Here is an 18620-nt window from a genome sequence, read left to right on the forward strand (position 1 = left end):
GTGAAATATTCTCCTGTATTATCTTCTAGAAATTTAATTCTTTCACCTTTTACGTTGTGATCTACAGCCCACCTACAATTGATTTTTATGGAAAGATGAAGGTAGAAATCAAGTTTGTGTTTCCTTCGCCCTAGGAATATCCAGTTGATGCATCATCATTTAGTGAAAAGATCATTTATTAATTTATTGCTGTGTAAAAAATCAGCACAAGCTTAGTATCTAAAAACAACACCCTTTTATTAACTCACAGTATGTAGGTAAGAAGTTCATGCTGAAATCAAGTTGTCAGCCAGGCTCTTCTTGTCTGGAGGCTCTGGGAAAAAAATCCACTTCTGAACTTGCTCACATTGTTGGCAGGACATCCACTTGGTGTGGCTTTAGACTGAGGTCCCTGTTTTCTTGCTGGCTGTCAGCAAGGGTGCTTCTCTACTATATACATATACTTTAAGTTCTAGGGTACATGTACATAACATGCAGGTTTGTTACACAGGTATACATGTGTCATGTTGGTTTGCTGCACCCAATAACTTGTCATTTACATTGGGAATTTCTCCTAATGCTATCCCTCCTCCAGCCCCCACCCCACGACAGGCCCCAGTGTGTGATGTTCCCCTCCCTCCCTGGTTGCAGGTGTTCTCATTGTTCAGTTCCCACTTGTGAGTGAGAACATGTGGTGTTTGGTTTTCTTTCCTTGTGATAGTTTGCTCAGAATGATGGTTTCCAGCTTCATCCATGTCCCTACAAAGGACATTAATTCATCCTTTTTTATGGCTACATAGTATTCTATGGTGTATATGTGCCACATTTTCTTAATCCAGTCTATCATTGATGGACATTTGGGTTGGCTCCAAGTCTTTGCTACTGTGAATAGTGCCGCAATAAACATACATCTGCATGTGTCTTTATAGCAGCATGATTTATAATCCTTTGGGTGTATACCCAGTAATGGGATCGTTGGGTCAAATGGTATTTCTAGTTCTAGATCCTTGAGGAGTCGCCACACTGTCTTCCACAATGGTTGAATTAATTTACACTCCCACCAACAGTGTAAAAGCGTTCCTGTTTCTCCGCATACTCTCCAGCATCGATTGTTTCCTGACTTTTTAATGATCATCATTCTAACTAGTGTGAGATGGTATCTCATTGTGGTTTTTATATCCTTTTCTCTGATGACCAGTGATGATGAACATTTTTTCGTGTGTCCGTTGGCTGCATAAATGTCTTCTTTTGAGAATTGTCTGTCCATATCCTTTGCCCACTTTTTGATGGCATTTTTTTTTTTTTTTTGAAAATTTGTTTAAGTTCTTTGTAGATTCTGCGTATTAGCCCTTTGTCAGATGGGTAGATTGCAAAAATTTTCTCTCATTCTGTAGGTTGCCTGTTCACTCTTTTGCTGCATGGAAACTCTTTAGTTTAATTAGATCCCATTTGTCAATTTTGGCTTTTGTTGCCATTGCTTTTGGTGTTTTAGTCATGAAGTCCTTGCCCATGTCTATGTCCTGAATGGTATTGCCTAAGTTTTCTTCTAGGGTTTTTATGGTTTCAGGTCTAACGTTTAAGTCTCTAATCCATCTTGAATTAATTTTTGTATAGGGTGTAAGGAAGGGATCCAGTTTCAGCTTTCTACTTATGGCTAGCCAGTTTTCCCAGCACCACTCATTAAATAGGGAATCCTTTCCCCATTTCTTGTTTTTGTCAGGTTTGTCAAAGATCAGATGATTGTAGATGTGTAGTATTATTTCTGAGGACTCTGTTCTGTTCCATTGATCTATATATCTGTTTTGGTACCAGTACCATGCTGTTTTGGTTCCTGTAGCCTTATAGTATAGTTTGAAGTCAGGTAGTGTGATGCTTTCAGCTTTGTTCTTCTTGCTTAGGATTGTTTTGGCAATGCGGGCTCTTTTTTGGTTCCATATGAACTTTAAAGTAGTTTTTTCCAATTCTGTGAAGAAAGTCATTGGTAGCTTAATGGGGATGGCATTGAATCTATAAATTACCTTGGGCAGTATGGCCATTTTCATGATACTGATTCTTCCTATCCACGAGCATGGAATGTTCTTCCATTTGTTTGTGTCCTTTTATTTCATTGAGCAATGGTTTGTAATTCTCGTTGAAGAGGTCCTTCACATCCCTTTTAAGTTGGGTTCCTAGGTATTTTATTCTCTTTTGTAGCAATTGGAAATGGGAGTTCACTCATGATTTGGCTCTCTGTCTGTTATTGGTGTATAGGAATGCATGTGATTTTTGCACATTGATTTTGTATCCTGAAACCTTGCTGAAGTTGCTTCTCAACTTAAGGAGATTTTGGACTGAGAAAATGGGGTTTTCTAAATATACAATCATGTCATCTTTAAACAGGGACAATTTGGCTTCCTCTTTTCCTAACTGAATACCCTTTATTTCTTTCTCCTGCCTTATTGCCCTGGCCAGAACTTCCAACACTATGTTGAATAGGAGTGGTGAGAGAGGGCATCCCTGTCTTGTGCCGGTTTGCAAAGGGAATGCTTCCAGTTTTTGCCCATTCAGTGTGATATTGACTGTGGGTTTGTCATAAGTAGCTCTCATTATTTTGAGATACATTCCATCAATACCTACTTTATTGAGAGTTTTTAGCATGAAGCACTGTTGAATTTTGTCAAAGGCCTTTTCTACATCTATTCAGATAATCATGTGGTTTTGTCATTGGTTCTGTTTATGCAATGGATTATGTTTATTGATTTGCATATGTTGAACCAGCCTTGCATCCCAGGGATGAAGCCAACTTGATTGTGGTGGATAAGCTTTTTGATGTGCTGCTGGATTTGGTTTGCCAGTATTTTACTGAGGATTTTCGCATCGATGTTCATCAGGGATATTGCTCTAAAATTTTTTTTTGTTGTGTCTCTGCCAGGCTGTGGTATCAGGATGATGCTGGCCTTATAAAATGAGTTAGGGAGGATTCCCTCTTTCTCTATTGATTGGAATAGTTGTAGAAGGAATGGTAGCAGCTCCTCTTTTTACCTCTGGTAGAATTTGGCAGTGAATCCATCTGGTCCTGGACTTTTTTTGGTAGGCTATTAATTATTGCCTCAATTTCAGAGCCTGTTATTGGTTTATTCAGAGATTCTTCTTCTTCCTGATTTAGTCTTGGGAGGGTGTATGTGTCCAGGAATTTATCCATTTCTTCTAGATTTTCTAGTTTATTTGAGTAGAGGTGTTTATAGTATTCTCTGATGGTAGTTTGTATTTCTGTGGGATAGGTGGCGATATCCCCTTTACCATTTTTTATTGCGTCTATTTGATTCTTCTCTCTTTTCTTCTTTACTAATCTTGCTAGCAGTCTACCAATTTTGTTTATCTTTTCTAAAATCCAGCTCCTGGATTCATTGATTTTTTGAAGGGTTTTTGTGTCTCTACCTTGTTCAGTTCTGCTCTGATCGTAGTTATTTCTTGCCTTCTGCTGGCTTTTGAATGTGTTTGCTCTCGCTTCTCTAGTTCCTTTAATTGTGATGTTAGGGTGTCAATTTTAGATCTTTCCTACTTTCTGTTGTGGACATTTAGTGTTATAAATTTCCCTCTACGCACCACTTTAAATGTGTCCCAGAGATCCTGGTACATTCTATCTTTGTTCTCATTGGTTTCAAAGAACATCTTTATTTCTGTCTTCATTTTGTTATTTACCGAGTAGTCATTCAGGAGCAGGTTGTTCAATTTCCATGCACTTGTGTGATTTTGAGTGAGTTTCTTAATCCTGAGTTCTAATTTGATTGCACTGTGGTCTGAGAGACAGTTTGTTGTGATTTCTGTTCTTTTACATTTGCTGAGAAGTGCTTTACTTCCAACTATGTGGTCAGTTTTGGAATAAGTACCATGTGGTGCTGAGAAGATTGTATATTCTGTTGATTTGGGGTGGAGAGTTCTGTAGATGTCTATTAGGTCAGTGTGGTGCAGAACTGAGTTCAAGTACTGGATATCCTTGTTAACTTTCTGGCTCATTGATTTGTCTAATATTGACAGTGGGGTGTTAAAGACTCCCATTTTTATTGTGTGGGAGTCTAAGTCTCTTTGCAGGTCTCTAAGGACTTGTTGTATGAATCTGGGTGCTCCTGTATTGGGTGCATATGTATTTAGGATAGTTAGCTCTTCTTGTTGAATTGATCCCTTTACCATTTTGTAATGGCCTTCTTTGTCTCTTTTGATCTTTGTTGGTTTAAAGTCTGTTTTATCAGAGACTAGGATTGCAACCCCTGCTTTTTTTTTGCTTTCCATTTGCTTGGTAGATCTTCCTCCATCCCTTTATTTTGAGCCTGTGTGTTTCTGCACAGGAGATGGGTCTCCTGAATACAGCACACTTGTGGGTCTTGACTCTATCCAATTTGCCTGTCTTTGTCTTTTAATTGGGGCATTTAGTCCATTTACATTTAAGGTTAATATTGTTATGTTGGAATTTGATCCTGTCATTATGATGTTAGCTGGTTATTTTGCCCATTACTTAATGCAGTTTCTTCCTAGCATTGATGGTCTTTACAATTTGGCATGTTTTTGCAGTGGCTGTTACTGGTTGTTCCTTTCCATGTTTATTGCTTCCTTCAGGATGTCTTGTAAGGCAGGCCTGGTGGACAACATCTCTCAGCATTTGCTTGTCTGTAAAGGATTTTATTTCTCCTTCACTTATGAAGCTTAGTTTGGCTGGATATAAAATTCTGGGTTAAAAATTCTTTTCTTTAAGAATGTTGAATATTGGCCCCCCTACTCTCTTCTGCTTGTAGAGTTTCTGCCGAGAGATCCACCGTTAGTCTGATGGGCTTCCCTTTGTGGGTAACCCGACCTTTCTCTCTGGCTGTCCTTAACATTTTTCCCTTCGTTTCAACCTTGGTGAATCTGACAATTATGTGACTTGGGGTTGCTCTTCTCGAGGAGTATCTTTGTGGTGTTCTCTGTATTTCCTGAATTTGAATGTTGGCCTGCCTTGCTAGGTTGGGAAAGTTCTCCTGGGTAATATCCTGAAAAGTGTTTACCAACTTGTTTTCATTCTCTCCGTCTCTTTCAGGTACACCAATAAAACATAGATTTGGTCTTTTCACATAGTCCCATATTTCTTGGAGGCTTTGTTCGTTTCTTTTTACTCTTTTTCTCTAAACTTCTCTTCTCACTTTATTTCATTAATTTGATCTTCAGTCACCGATACCCTTTCTTCCACTTGATTGAATTGGCTGTTGAAGCTTGTGCATGCATCACATAGTTCTTGTGCCATGGTTTTCAGCTCCATCAGGTCATTTAAGGTCTTCTCTACACTGTTTATTCTAGTTAGCCATTCATCTAATCTTTTTTCAAGGTTTTTAGCTTCCTTGCAATGGGTTCAAACATCCTTCTTTAGCTCGGAGACGTTTGTTATCACTGACCTTCTGAAGCCTACTTCTGTCAACTCATCAAAGTCATTCTCTGTCCAGCTTTGTTCTATTGCTGGCGAGGAGCTGCAATCCTTTGGAGTAGAAGAGGTGCTCTGGTTTTTAGAATTTTCAGCTTTTCTGCTCTGGTTTCTCCCCATCTTTGTGGTTTTATCTACCTTTGGTCTTTGATGTTGGTGACTTACAGATGGGGTTTTGGTGTGGATGTCCTTTTGGTTGATGTTGATACTATTCCTTTCTATTTGTTAGTTTTCCTTCTAACAGTCAGGTCCCTCAGCTGCAGGTCTGTTGGAGTTTGTTGGAGGTCCACTCCAGACCCTGCTTGCCTGGGTATCACCAGTGGAGGCTGCAGAACAGCAAATATTGCTGCCTGATCCTTCCTCTGGAAGCTTTGTTCCAGAGGGGCACATGCCTGTATGAGATGTCTGTCAGCCCCTACTGGGAGGTGTCTCCCAGTTAGGCCATACGGGGGTCAGGCACCCACTTGAGGAGGCAGTTTGTCCATTCTCAGAGCTCAAACACCATGCTGGGAGAACCACTGCTCTCTTTGGAGCTGTCAGACAAGGACGTTTAAGTCTGCAGAAGTTTCTGCTGCCTTTTATTCAGCTATGCCCTGCCCCCAAAGGTGGAGTCTATAGAGGCAGCAAGTCTTGAGGTGCTGTGATGGGCTCCTCCCAGTTCGAGCTTCCCAGCTGCTTTGTTTACCTACTAAAGCCTCTGCAATGGCCCATGCCCCTCCCCCTGCTGGGCTGCTGCCTTGCAGGTTAATCTCAGACTGCTGTACTAGCAGTGAGAAAGGCTCTGTGGGTGTCGATCCTGCTGAGCCAGGCACAGGATATAATCTCCTGGTTTGCAGTTTGCTGAGACCATTGGAAAAATGCAGTATTTGAGTGAGAGTGTCCCATTTTTCTAGGTACAGTCTGTCATAGCTTCTCTTGGCTAGGAAAGGGAAATCCCCCAACCCTTTGCACTTCCTGGGTAAGGCAATGCCCTGCCCTGCTTCGGCTCACCCTCCATGGGCTGCACCCACTGTCCAATCAGTCCCAATGAGATGAACCAGGTACCTTAGTTGGAAATGCAGAAATCACCCGTCTTCTGCGTCAGTTACACTGGGAGCTGCAGACCGATGCTGTTCCTATTCCGCCATCTTGGAACGAACCACTTCTTCCCTCTTTAAAGGCCACGCTCAGGTCCTTTCCATGTGAGCTCTGTCTTCATACCTACTATGGTGCATTTAATCCTTCTAGTGCTCCAAATCTCTGACTTCCTTTCTGCAACCAGCCAGAGAAAACTCAGATTTTAAAGCACACATGTGAATAGGTTAGGCTGGGCCCACCAGGATAATCCTCCCTTCTTAAAGTCAACTCTGCCAGATAACATGACCTAATCATAGGAGTAATACTTCATATTCACAGGGTCAAATATTTGAGAGACATCTTAGAATTCTGCTTCCCACAAACCATCTTTTTACCACTGTTTTGAAGTGCTACCTATACCAAAAACCAAATAGTCATATGTAGTCATTTCTGGAAAGAGTTTATGTAGAATCAATATTTCTTCCTTAATTGTTCATCAAATTGACCAGTGAAATCATCTTGGCCTGGGGTTTTCTTTGTGAAGAGATTTTAAATTACAAATTCCATTTCTTTAATATATGTAAGACTATTCAGGGTATCTATTTCTTTTTGAGTAAGTTTAACATTTTTGTCTTTGTGCAGACTTTGTCCATTTTGTCCAAGGTGTCTACATTCATGACATAAAGTTGTTCACAAAATTATGTGATTATCCTTTTGATATCTGGAATCTGTAGAGATGTCACCTCTGTCTTTCCTGATATTGGTAATACCTTTTTTTTTTAGGAGAAAAAAACATATAATTTTACTTTTGTTTAACTTTTATTTTAGGTTTGGGGGTACATGTGCAAGTTTGTTATACAGGTAAACTTGTGTCACAGGGGTTTGTTGTATGTCTTATTTAGTCACCCAGATGCAAAGCCTAGTACCCAATAGTTCTTCTGCTCCCCTTCCTCCTCCCACTCTGATGGTATCTTAATATCTTTTGTCTTCTCACATTTTTTTCTCTGATCAGTCTGGCTAAAGACTTATCAATTTTATTGTCTTATTGAAGAACCAGCTTTTAGTTCCATTTATTTTCTTGATTATTCTATTGGCTTCAATTTCATTAATTTCTAGTGTGAACTTTACTTCCTGCCTACTTCAGAGTTAATTGCTCTTCTCTTTCTAGTTTCTTGCAATGGAAACTGAAATAATTGATTTTGTAATATAAGTTTTTAGTGTTATAAATTTCTCTTTAACTACTGCTTTGGCCCTGTCCCACAAAGTTTGACATGTTGGGTTGTGACTTGCTTCTTTCACTTAGCACATTTTCAGGGTTTATTCATGTTTTAGCATGTGTCAGTGCTTCATTACTTTTTATAGATGAATAATATTTCATTGCATGACTTTACCATGTTTTGTCTTTCCATTCATCAATTGATGGACATTCAGATGGTTTGCACTCTTTGGCTATTATGAATAATATTGCTGTAAACATTCATGTACAAGTTTTTTGTTGGCGTATGTTTCTGATTCTCTTGTCTACAGGTGGAATTGCTGGGTATATGGTAACTCTATATTTAACATTTTAGGGAACTGCCAAACAGTTTTCCAAAGTTCCTGTACCAATTTATAATTCCACCAACAAGATATGAGAGTTACAGTTTCTCCACATCTTAACACTGGTTATTGTTTGTTTTTTTTACTATAGCCATCCTAGTGAAGTAGTATCTCATTGTGGTTTTGATTATATTTCCTTGATGACTAATGATATTGAACATCTTTTCACAAGCTTATTGGCCATTTGTACAGATTGAATATCCCCTATCTGAAATGCTTGGGAACAGAAGTGTTTAGGATTTGGGATTTTTTTTGGATTTGGAAATATTTGCATACACATACTGAGATATTTTGGGAATGGGACCCAAGCCTAAACACAGAATTTACTTATATTTTATATACACCTCATACACATAGCCTGAAGGTAACTTTGCACAATATTTTTAATTTTGTGCATGAAAAAAGTTTTGACTGCAACCCATTACGTAAAGTCATGTGTGAAATTTTCCACTTGTAGCATCATGTTGGCACTCAAAAAGTTGAATTTTGGAAGATTTCAGATTTTGTGTTTTTACATTAGGTATACTCAATCTGTATATCTTCTTTAGAATATATTTAGAAATGTCCATTGCAATCCTTTGCCCATTTTCAATCAGATTGTCTTTATTATTGATTTGTAAGAGTTCTTTATATATTATGGCTAGAGATCTTTATCAAACATATGATCTTTTCCCATTCTGTAGAGTGTCTTTTTTGCTTTCTTGATGGTGTCGTTTAAAGCACAAAAGGTGTTAGTTTTGATGAAGTCCAATTTATTTTACTTATTTTATTTTTGTCACTTGTGCTTTTGGTGTCATAGTTACAAACCATTCTGCAATCTAAGGTCACAAAGATTTATTTCTCTTTCCTACTGAGAGTTTTATAGATGTAGTTGTTACATTTAGGGCTATGATCCATTCTGAATTTATTTTCTATGTCATGTGAGGTAGTGATCCAGCTTCCTTCTTTTGCATATGTATATCCACTTGTCCAAGTTCCAGTTGTTGAATGTTTATTAATTTTATTATCTTTGTCATTTCTGCATCAGTTTTGACTGATCAATTTTTCTCCTCATTTGGGTTATATTTTATTGCATTGCATGCGTGATAATTTTTTATTGGATAGCTTACATTCTGAATTTTACCTTGTCGGATGCTGGATATTTTTGTATTTCTATAAATATTATTGAGCTCTGTTATGGGACACAATTTTGTTATTTGGAGACGGTTTGATACTTTCCGGTCTTGCTTCTAAGCTGTTAGATGGTACCAGAGTGGCATTTGGTTAAAGGCTAATTTTACTCCACCACCAAGGCAAAAACTTCTCTTGAGTTCTCTAGTTAGCAGTCCCCAACCTTTTTGGAACCAGGAATTTGTGGAAGACACTTTTTCCCTGGACCAGGCTGGGGGAATGGTTTGGGGATGATTCAAACACATTATATTTATTGTGTACTTTATTTCCATTATTATTAAATTTTAATATATAATGAAGTAATTATACAACTCACCATAATGTAGAAAAGTGGGAGGGAGCCCAGAGCTTCTTTTCCTCCTGCTAGACAATCCCATCTGAGGGTGATGGGAGACAGTGACAGACGGTCAGGCATTAGATTATCATCAGGAGCACATAACCTAGATCCCTTGCATGCACAGTTCACAATATGGTTCGCGTTCCTCTGAGAATCTAATGCTGCCAGTGATCTGACAGGAGGTGGCGCTTAGGCAGTAATGTAAGCAAAGGGGAATGCCTGTAAATACAGATAAAGCCTCACTTGCTTGCCTGCTGCTCACCTCCTGCTGTGTGGCCCAGTACTGGTGCTGCTCTAGTTGATGCATTGTTAGTTATGAGGTTCTGTGTTGGACTGGTAGAAACAGTAACTATTGTCATTCAGGGATTATTCCCTCTAATTCTTTCAGATGATTCCTTCCCCCAGCTTCTCAAAGTTTTTCATACAATTAAGCTGATCAGTACCTAGCTGAAATTCAGGGAGTCCCATCTGCAGATCTCTGGATCTTTCTCTCACTCACTACAGATTTCTCCTTCTACAACTCTGCCCTGCCAAAAACCACTGCAGTAGCCTCCCCAAACTATCACCTCTATCTCCTTAATTACAAATGCATTCTTTTAATCAGGTATGTTAACATTGACAAGCATGGAGACAACTGCCTTTGAAAGAAGTGTTACTTACAGTTCTTGAGAGGAGAGGGCATTCCACACTAGGCAGGGCCTCATGGGAAGCACCCGGTTGGGGAAGGAGGCAGAAGGAGCAGAGGAGAGCATGGCCCAGAGCCTTCATTGTGGTCACCATGGAAAGGAAGGGATGAGGCAGGTTAGGCAGCTGAGCAGGTTTAGTTAGGATTGGCTGGTACGAAAAATTTTGGTGGGCTTTGAGCTATAGGGGTAGTTCCTGGATGTCTTGTGTCTGGTCCTGAAATGATTTCCAGCAGGATTTAGAGTGATTTAGAGTATTTGGCTTGTTGTGTGGGAGTTTTCTAAAGGAGGTGGTTGGCGGGTATGGCCTTTGGATTGGTTGTTTGCATATGAAAGAAATGTTCACCAGGGAATCATTTGCTATCTCTAAGAATTAGCTAGTCATGGGAGGGGCAGCCTCTCCCCGACAAGCAAGGCCTCCAAGATGTCAAAGCATCATAAAATGAAGAAAATAAAATACGATTAATGCACTTATCAACTCAGGGAGATTACTAAGCTCTGCTTGTACTTCTCCTTCTTGCACTGTAGACTGACAACTTTTCAGATTATAAGCTGAGACAGTCATAAGATTCCTCTCATTCGTTTCTCAGGGATTGCTGTCTTTTGTTGCCCAATACCCAGTGTCTTGAAAACTTTTTTCTTCATGTATTTTGTCTTTTTTTTTTTTTTCAGTTGTTTCGGGATTTTAGGTAGGAGGATAAATCCAGTCCCTCTTACTCCCTCTTGTTCAGAAGTAGAACTGTGGAAGATCATTTACATTTGAAATTAAAATTCAGTTGAGATTTTTGGGAACCAATAACAGTAAACAGGGCTTCTATACTGATAATTCAGCAGTCTTTATTAACAGATTGGAGTGTTAGAGCAAGGTAGAGAGAAGACAGAGCATCTAAGCTAAGACAAAGGATGGGTGGGAAGACTTCAAGTAGACAGAATGCCATGAACCAAATGGTTGAGGATGCAAATTTTATGTGTGTTTAGAGGATAAGTAGCTCACATTCACTGGAAAGCATGCAGTCTTTAAATGGAGCCAAGCTTCAGCATAGGTTGGGATCAGATTTTGTAGAGAAGGCTAATGGGAAGTATAAAGAAAACGAGAATTTCTCTTTCCATAAAATCTGTATTTTCCTCATGGTGTTCCCCAAACTTTTTTTTCTCCTAAGCCATCACTAATATTCATTTTTCATTCCTTCACTTTCTCCTAGTATCTAATCCATTGCCTCTGTAAGGTCTACCTTATGTGTAGCTGTAGAACTTCACTGTTCAATAAGACAGACATTAGCCGTATGTGCTATTTAAATGTAAATGAATTAAATAAAATTGAAATTTCAGTTCCTTATTGTCCTGGCCACATTTCAGGGGTTCAAGAGGCACATCTGTCCAAGGGCCGTTGTATTGGTTGGACAGCACAAGTAACATTTCCACCATCACAGAAAATTAGGTTGCATAGCACTACTCTAGAATGTGCTCAGAGGCAAAATTTTAAATTTCGTATGCAGTATAACTATGTGAAAACTAAGACTTAACCATAAAATTTTAAAGATTTAAAGGAAGTGATCACAATAGCAATATTGATTGTTTTTCACTAAGCTCTTGCTAATCATTTCTTCTATTCATATAATTTCTGTGTTTTGTATACAGAGCACATGTTTATAGTAGGAAAAATTATGTCTTCGGTAATTTATTCTTGTTCATACTATAAGCACTTTAAACCTCATTCTCTCCCCACTAGACAATATAATAGTATTTTAACTAGTCATCTGCCTCTAGCCTTGCTCTGCTGGTAGTTATCTTGGTATCTGTTACTAAAATGATATTCCTGAATCACAGATTAGTTTTCATTTTCCTACTCAAAAACTCTCAGTAGGTCACCAGTGCCCGAGGAAAAATTTGCAGCAGACTCATGATTCTGACATTCACAGTCCTTCATGATCTGGTCCTAACCTGCCATTTCATTCTCAGGCATCACCACATCATTCCTGTGCATCTTACACTCCTGCATACCAAATTCATTCAGCTAGGTCCCTTTAAAGAACCCAGGCAAGCTTGTCATCTCATCAGTATTGTTTCCATGGTGAAACAAGTAACGAATTCAACACAAGTGGTCTAGAGTTGAACTTCTGCAACTTTTGTAGTTTCTAGACTGTCTATAATGACATTTTTTTTATTATACTTTATGTTCTAGGGTACATGTGCACAACGTGCAGGTTTGTTACATATGTATACATGTGCCATGTTGGTGTGCTGCACCCATTAACTCATCATTTACATTAGGTATATCTCCTAATGCTATCCCTCCTCCCTCCCCCGACGCCACAACAGGCCCCAATGTGTGATGTTCCCTTTCCTGTGTCCAAGTGTTCTCATTGTTCAATTCCCACCTATGAGTGAGAACATGAGGTGTTTGGTTTTCTGCTCTTGCGATGGTTTGCTGAGAATGATAGTTTCCAGCTGCATCCATGTCCCTACAAAGGACATGAACTCATCTTTTTCATGGCTGCATAGTATTCCATGGTGTATATGTGCCACATTTTCTTAATCCAGTCTATCACTGATGGACATTTGGGTTTGTTCCAAGTCTTTGCTATCTTTGCTATTGTGAATAGTGCCGCAATAAACATACGTGTGCATGTGTCTTTATAGCAGCATGATTTGTAATCCTTTGGGTATATACCCAGTAATGGGATGGCTGGGTCAAATGGTATTTCTAGTTCTAGATCCTTGAGGAATATCCACACTGTCTTCCACAGTGGTTAAACTAGTTTACAGTCCCACCAAAGTATTCCTATTTCTCCACATCCTCTCCAGAACCTGTTGTTTCCTCACTTTTTAATGATCGCCATTCTAACTGGTGTGAAACGGTATCTCACTGTGGTTTTGATTTGCATTTCTCTGATGGCCAGTGATGATGAGCATTTTTTCATGTGTCTGTTGGCTGCATAAATGTCTTCTTTTGAGACGTGTCTATTCATATCCTTTGTGCACTTTTTGATGGGGTTGTTTTTTTCTTGTAAATTTGTTTGAGTTCTTTGTAGGTTCTGGATATGAGCCCTTTGTCAGATGAGTAGATTGCAAAAATTTTCTCCCCTTCTGTAGGTTGCCTGTTCACTCTGATGGTAGTTTCTTTTGCTGTGCAGAAGCTCTTTAGTTTAGTTAGATCCCATTTGTCAATTTTGACTTTTGTTGCCATTGCTTTTATTGTTTTAGACATGAAGTCCTTGCCCATGCCTATGTTCTGAATGGTATTGCCTAGGTTTTCTTCTAGAGTTTTTATGGTTTTAGGTCTAACATTTAAGTCTCTAATCCATCTTGAATTAATTTTTGTATAAGGTGTAAAGAAGGGATCCAGTTTTAGCTTTCTACTTATGGCTAGCCAGTTTTCCCAGCACCATTTATTAAATAGGGAATCCTTTCCCCATTTCTTGTTTTTGTCAGGTTTGTAAAAAATCAGATGATTGTAGATGTGTGGTATTATTTCTGAGGGCTCTGTTCTGTTCCTTATATCTTTTTTGGTACCAGTACCATGCTGTTTTGGTTACTGTAGCCTTGTAGTATAGTTTGAAGTCAGTGTGATGCCTCCAGCTTTGTTCTTTTTGCTTAGGATTGTCTTGGCAATGCGGTCTCTTTTTTGGTTCCATATGAGCTTTAAAGTAGTTTTTTCCAATTCTGTGAAGAACCTCATTGGTAGCTTAATGGGGATGGCATTGAATCTATAAATTACCTTGGGCAGTATGGCCATATAATGGCATTTTTATAGAAGGACTAAGTAGGATTGTGTTGTTCTATGGACATTCTGTGTTTCTATTATAATTAATATATATAGAAAAGAAACAGAAATTGAGATACCTTGATTATGAACATAATTTACAACTGAAATCTCTGTAAAGGAATCTGGAAAGGTAAATCTACTCTTTACAATTACAGAATAATGCTTTATTGATGATCAGAGTGTTCTGTGTTGAATTTCAGGTGCTCTGAATTACAATGAGAAAGATCCAACTAAGGCAACATGGACCACATGAGTCATTCTTGCACATAATGAGGCCTGCCGCTTGGGGTTCTTCTGTCATGTACAAGAAGGCACTTGTGCTTTCACTCCTTGGGGCATAGTACTCAGCCTCATGGCAACAAGAGAGAACTCAAACCTGCTCTGTCTGCAGGGAGTGTGGGAAAATAAGTCTTGGCCACCAATCTTGGCTACACTGCAAATAAAGTGTCTTTGAAACACTGTGTCAAGAAATTAGAATCTTAGCTGGGGCTAGCTTGTTCATATTATACTCAGTAATAGCCGCATTACACAGGAAAGCTGGTAAGTGTGTGGCTATTTATCAGGGGCTGCTGTAACAGGAAAGAAGCAGGTCACTCTGACTGCATCTAAAAGGAAAAACATTCTTCTACCCATAAGCAAACAGGGTATCTCATGTCCAGGGAAAAAGAATCCTGAAAAGTCAAGGCTAAAGGAGGAAGCATGAAGAAATTATTTTCCTGAACTTTATAGCTCTTATATTTGTAGGGGAAATAATGGGATATAGAAGCCCAGTTTGTCAAAAATAAAATAGAAAACAAATATCCTAATAGGAAAACATGGCCCTTCCTCTGACAAGTATCTTAAATGAAAACTTTTCAAATTGGCATGACAGCCTTTCTTCATGAGTTCACAGCTAACAAATACAGATGAGGTCATCAGACATAACTTTTAGAGCACATGGCTTTATACAATGCAAGTGTATCAGACATTTCCTCAACATAAGAGAGAGACCAAACCAGAAAAACAGACTGCGGGAAGGGGAGGTCAGGAAATGAATAATAAAATGACAGGAAAAAGAAAAAAAAAATATTTCTTATAAAACAGCCCTGTAATCTCAGAAAGATGATATAACATCTGTAAAACAAAAAACAGAATGCTGTAAAAAAGGAAAGAGAACAAGAAAATATTCTTGGAAATTGAAATTTTCACAGCCAAAATAAAAATTCAATAGAGAATTCAACACAGAAGGGAAAGTTGAAATCTCTTAGAAAGTAATACAAATTGAAAAAGAGAAGGGCTATAGAAGAAAAATGACTTAGAGGATTAATCTAAGAGATCCAATATCCTACTAGTAGGAGTTCCAGAAAGAGGGGATGGAGAAAACAGGGGAAGAAATTATCAAAGAAATAATAAAAGAAAAATTTCCAGAAAGAAAGTTGCTAAGTCCAAACAGTGAGTGGGCCCACTGGATTTCCAGTCTAATTACCGAACAGAAGACTTGTATTAGGGCATATTCCTGCGAAACTTCAGGATTCCAGAGCTAAGGGAGCTGAGTTTGAGGATAAGAAGATGGGATAGGGGCAGGGCAAAGGGAAGCAGTCGCATTCCAAGAAACTAAAATTAAAATCATTAACCTTGGATGCTGGAAGATAATAAATTGGAAGGTAAGCCCCTTTCAGCTTAAAATTCTATATACAGCCAAACTATGCTATTCATGTGGGAAAAGAAACAAAAATTAGACATGTAAACATTTATAAAAATTCCTGTGTATCTTTTTATTAGTTACTGGAAAATGTGCTTCAGTAAAGTAAGGGAATAAACCAAGAATGAGAAAGTCATGAACAGAATCCATAAAACAGGGAATTCAGTCCAGAGAAGTGGCAAAGGGAAGTCCAAGGATGACAGCTATGCAGCAGGCCTGGAGAGCGACCCGTCCAAGATTGGATCAAAACAATGGAAGGCTCTGTGGGGGGAGGGACAGAATAAATGAATTATTGGATGTGTTTGCACATTTGGGAATAAAATCTGATGCATTTTTGAAGAAAGTAGAGAATTTTCATTGTCTACCCATGAAAAAAGAAAATCAAATGCAATAAATAATTCTAGGAGAGACAAAATGATGTACAAAGAAAGAAACTATAACCTATTGAAAGGGAGGCAGGGAAGTGAGAGGGAAGAAAGGACAAGCAGATCACCTGGGATTCCATGAACCAGAGATAATGTGTTATTATTTTATTGTTTATCTTTTCAAATAAATCTGTACCATACACATGTATCTTTACAATAGTGGGATCATACTGTACTATTTCATGGTTTGCTTTTTGTCAGTTACTATTATTTTTAAATATGTATTTGACATTATATATTCTGCAGGATAATAGGTTATAGAATAATTAATTTAGTGAATAGGCCATAATGTATTAATCAAATCCCTGTTGCTTTAATTTAGTTGGTCCTTATAAATTCCCCGAAATATAGTAAAACAAAGACAGCTCTGGTTTTGGAACCAGTACTTAGAGTCTTAAAGTCCAGCTTCTTAGTGTATAACTGCGACTAAATATCCTGTCCTGATTTAGGAGATTAGGCCAAGAAAATGCAGAATATTTACTCCTATATGTATTCATGCTAATATCACAGACAGACAAGAATGATTAAAGTGCTACTTTTTAGGATTACATCATGGCTATATTTAAGGGAGCATCTCCTACCCTGTTCTCTGTCTAGAGTGCTGCCGACCCAAGTGTCTGCAGGGTCCATTTTCTCATTTCATTCAAGTTCTCTGTTCACACAAGCCCTTACCAGGAAGGTCTTTTCAGTGAACTTTACATAAAATAGGCCACCTCTGTCACTGCACAGACTTATCTCCTAAGCTGATTTTATTTTTCTCCATAGCACTTTCTCACCATCTACCATCTATCATCCCAAAAGCTGTATCTCAAGAATAGCTTTTCTGTCTTGTTTGTTGCTCCATCTCTGGCACCTAAAATAATGCCTGGCATAAAGTAAGTAGGTGTTCAGTCATCGTTGAATGAACAAACAAATGAATGAGTTAATTAACTGGGACTTAGAAAACAATGGGAACAACCCAAGAAGGCAGGGAAGGGAAATTCTAAGTCGACAGTGGTGCAGGTTAGAGCAGAGGGTCTAAGAGTCCTGGAAAGGAGGTCTCCAGGAATAATTGACTCAGAAAAATATTGAGTAGAGTTAGGGGGAAAAAAAAGGTAACTGTAACAAAAACAAATATTGGAGGACAGAGACTTGTAAAAATGGAAGTGTCGTTCTAGATACCACTTGGCTCAGCAGTGAACAATATTTAGAAGTAAAAGTGTAAGTATATTATTTAAGTAAGAATAGAATAATTCAAAATAAGATATAAACATGTTGAGAAGATGGCAGGAAGGAATGGTAGGGCTGTAAAAGTGAGCTAAATCCTCATCTCTCACAGCAACTCAGCAAGGGTAATAAATAAGTTATCAAGAAATGGCAAGATGATCGTAAGTGTTTAGATGTTTGAAGATAACTAGTGGAAGGACAGCTAAAAGAGTTAAGAGAGGCTTCCTCTAGGAAACGGGTCTAGAAATGGGAAACGATGGAAAAGGAAACTATGGTTTTGCACTAGAACCATTTCTGTGATATTTGATATGAAACTATATATGTGTGTGTGTTACCTTGATAAAACTTTAAACAAGGAAAGTAGAGGAAAAATGTAAAAATTAATAATCTGGGGATTGGGCATGGTGGCTCACATCTGTAATCCTAGCACTTTGAGAGGCCAAGGCGGGCAGATCATCTGAGGTCAGGAGTTCAAGACCAGCCTGACCAACATGGCGAAACCCTGTCCCTACTAAAAATACAAAATGAGCTGAGCGTGGTGGCACATGCCTGTAATCCCAGCTACTCTGGAGGCTGAGGCAGGAGAATTGCTTGAACCCGGGAGGTGGAGGTTGCAGTGAGCCAATATCGTGCCATTGCACTCCAGCCCGGGCAATAAAGAGCGAAACTTTGTCTCAAAAAATAATAATGATAATCTGGAACTAAAATTACAGATGGTTGAAGCCACAGGGATGGAGGCAGGATGGGAGGAAGGCACGGGGAAAGTGCAAGTATGCTAAGGTCATGCCTTGTTTAGATGAGTAATTCCAGACAGCAAGAGAAAATAAAAAGTAAGTTTGCAGTTCTTAGGTAAGGCTTACCACTAGATAAATAAAAATGGAATTTATACTTTCAGATTGTTAATGAAAATAAATTTGTTAAATCCTGGGTAGGGAGGAAAATTCATCATTCACACTAAAGATAAGAGTCAGAAATAACAAGAAAGCATAGGATATATAAAGCAAGATGACTGGAGTCAGACCAAATAGCTTTGATCTCAATATATATGAATATGTTTAGTCCCTCTATTTAAGAAACAGAGACTTTCAAATTGCATTTTTAAAGAAGTTCACTTACATGATTTCAAGAGACATACTTGAAACAAAATGACAAAAGATTGAAAATGAAGGGAAGGAGAGATGCTGGCAAAAAAAGAAAGCAAGATAACAATAATAATCCCAGTCAAAATGGAATTGAAGGTACAAAGCATTGAATGCAAATGTTCTTACCAGTACAAGAAAGCCACATACA

The 18620-nt window shown here is 38.4% G+C and overlaps 1 protein-coding gene across 5 annotated transcripts in view; it reads left to right on the plus strand.

Annotated features, from left to right (window-relative positions):
* The window catches only part of LDAH (lipid droplet associated hydrolase), a 151858-nt gene that overhangs the window by 116095 nt on the left and 17143 nt on the right, over positions 1-18620 (plus strand). The window lies entirely within an intron of this gene.

Source organism: Macaca mulatta, chromosome 13 (assembly GCF_049350105.2).
Source record: "Macaca mulatta isolate MMU2019108-1 chromosome 13, T2T-MMU8v2.0, whole genome shotgun sequence".
NCBI lineage: Eukaryota > Metazoa > Chordata > Mammalia > Primates > Cercopithecidae > Macaca > Macaca mulatta.